General features: G+C 43.5%; 1 non-coding gene across 1 annotated transcript; it reads left to right on the forward strand.

Annotated features, from left to right (window-relative positions):
- The first annotated feature begins 1,658 nt into the window (after positions 1-1,658).
- On the forward strand, positions 1,659-1,740 carry TRNAS-GCU (transfer RNA serine (anticodon GCU)). The gene has a single exon. It is a non-coding gene; the product is annotated as a tRNA-Ser (tRNA).
- The last annotated feature ends 1,319 nt before the right edge of the window (positions 1,741-3,059 follow it).

The raw sequence follows: 3,059 nt of genomic DNA on the forward strand, positions 1-3,059 counted from the left end.
ACACGTATACATATATCCCCATATCCCCTCCCTCTTGCGTCTCCCTCCCACCCTCCCTATCCCGCCCCTCTAGGTGGTCACGAAGCACCGAGCTGATCTCCCTGTGCTACGCGGCTGCTTCCCACTAGCTATCTATTTTACATTTGGTAGTGTATATATGTCCATGCCACTCTCTCACTTCATCACGGCTTACCCTTCCCCCTCCCCATATCCTCAAGTCTATGCTCTAGTAGGTCTGTGTTTTATTCCCGTCCTACCCCTAGTCTCTTTATGACAGTTGTCTTAGAAATAAGAAATAAGAATACAAAAAAATTATATTTCATTTCAAAGTTTAGTAATAGTATAGCATGTGAAATTAACAATTAAAAGAGTAAAATGAAAGCCTTATAGTCTGGTTGCTTTTTCTCTGAATCCTTTTCACAATTAACCAGGTTATTCACATATAACAAAACACTTATATTTAAAAAGTACTTGGACCTATGTCATACAGGGTGAAGTAGGTCCAAGTATTGTTGGCCTTGCTTCGAGTCTTGCAGGATCCTAGCTCCCCCGCTAGGGATCAAACCGGGGCCCCAGCGTTCTTGATGGTCACTTTATCCCAGAGGTTGTCAGAGCTGGAAGGGTTCAGCCAGGCTTCCCTACTGGTCTTAGGAAAGAGCAACAACCAGCACCTGCAACCTGCCTCCTGCGTCCAGGATTTCCCACCCCACGGGCCGTTCTCAGGCTTGACAGTAGTCAAGCTAAGCCACTCTTGTGCTGGGATGCTAGTAACTCCCCATCAGGGCTCTTTCCCTCGTCTACTGTTTTCCAGAACACGTTCTCATGTGTTGGTGATTTTTCATAGACTGATCAATGCTAAGCCCCAGAGAGGTAACAAAAGACAATTGAGGATATTCACAAATATATGTGCAATCTAGAACATTGGTACAGACGAACCTATTTGCAGGGCAGGAATAGCGACACAGATGTAGAGAACTGGACGTTTGGGGGGGTGGGGGGGGCCAGTGGGATGAAGTGAGAGATTAGGATTAACGTACATACGCTACCATGTATAACACAGACAGCTAGTGGGAACCTGCGGTACAGCACAGGGAGCTCAGCTCGGTGCTCTGTGACGACCTAGATGTTGGTGGAAGGGGAGGAGGGAGGTCCAAGAGGGAGGGGATACGTGTATACGTATAGCTGATTCACTTCCCTGTACTGCAGAAATTAACACCACATTGCAAAGCATCTATACTCCAATTAAAATAACATTAAAAAAATATGAGGGCTTTTCTTGGCTGGTGGGCAGATCACAAAAGCAAATGGAAAGGAATCGCAGAGCAGCGATTCTGGTCCCACTTAGAAAATGGGAATCCTGGCAGTTCTGATCAGGAGTGGGGAAATCGGTCCCTCGAATGCGGAATGCAGCGGCACAGGGACCCTGGGAAAGTCCGGGTGGGGTGTGTGCCTCCCTAGCCTCCACCTGTCACCAGGTATTTGCCAGGTAACTTCACCACTCCAAGTGTTGTACACCAGTTTTGTGGTGGTTGTGAAATTTACTTTGAGGCACCTAACTCACACTGTGGCTGTGAGTCAGGAAAAGAGTCATGAGACACATTGCTCTAAATCGCCTGGGAGTACTGCAGGAAGAGGTTGAAGAAGTGAGGCTCACGTGTGACGAGGTGGCCGAGTGGTGAAGGCGATGGACTGCTAATCCATTGTGCTCTGCACGCATGGGTTCAAATCCCATCCTCGTCGGCTGGCTGAGTTTGTGAAGAGTGAATACTCCTCCTTTTCAGTGAGTTAATTCCTTACTCATCGCTCAGCTGAGTAATTCCTTCTAATCCCCCTTTTCTCTGCTTCCTCAGTAACATTTGTCGTGGCTGTGAACTTAATTTGTTAACTGATATACTTGATTCATGTTTCATTCTCCCACCAATTTTTTATTCCCTTACAAGTTTTGCTGAGCAGGGATTCCCCATTGAGGAAATAATTGAAGAATTAATTGAGGGCCATAGAAAAACATTGCCTGATAAATTTAGAAGAGCTGATAAAATGATCTATAGAGAAATGTACACAAAATTATGGGTTATTTAAGGCATTATCCCGCTAATTTTTCTCTATGCGGTTTTTATCTCTATTTTCTTTCATAGTAATTTTGTTTTTTATTTATTCACCTTTATTGGAGTGTAGTTGCTTTAAAATGTGTTAGTTTCTGCTGTGCAGCAAAGTGCATCAGTTACATGTATACGTATATCCACTCTTTTTTAGATTTCCTTCCCATTTAGGTCACCACAGAGCATTGAGTAGAGTTCCCTGTGCTATACAGTAGATTCTCATTAGTTACCTATTTTATAAATAGTCAGTCCCAATCTCCCAATTCATCCACTCCCCCTTCCCCCTTGGTAAATGCTAGAGAGGGTGTGGAGAAAAGGGAACCCACCTTACTGTTGGTGGGAATTTAAATTGGTGCAGCCACTATGGAGAACTCTATGGAGGTTCCTTAAAAAACTAAAAATAGAGCTACCATATGATCTAGCAATCCCACTCCTGGGCATATACATGGAGAAAAGCAGAATTTGAAAGGATGCATGCACCCTGATGTTCATCGCAGCTCTATTTACGGTAGCCAGGACATGGAAGCAGCCTAAGTGTCCATCAACAGAGGAATGGATAAAGAAGATGTGGTACATATATACAATGGGATATTACTCAGCCAGAAAAAGGAACGAAATAGTGCCATTTACAGAGACATGGATGAACCTAGAGATTGTTATACAGAGTGAAGTAAGTCAGAAAGAGGAAAACAAATATTGTACAGTATCATTACACGTGGAGTCTAGAAAAATGGTACAGATGAACATATTTGCAAAGAAGAAAGAGTCACAGATGTAGAGAACAAACTTATCCTTTATGTTCTTTAAATGTGTGCATTCCTCAGGATTTAGTCTAAGCCCTATCTGTTCTCACTCTGTGCTCTCCATGTGTGAGCTTTGCGCCTGCAGTATCTTTAACTAGCTTACAACACTTTCTCAATCTCCAAAATTCTTTGTTCTATGGTTTTCTAGCAACTCCAC

The sequence above is a fragment of the Physeter macrocephalus genome, chromosome 7 (genome assembly GCF_002837175.3).
Source record: "Physeter macrocephalus isolate SW-GA chromosome 7, ASM283717v5, whole genome shotgun sequence".
NCBI lineage: Eukaryota > Metazoa > Chordata > Mammalia > Artiodactyla > Physeteridae > Physeter > Physeter macrocephalus.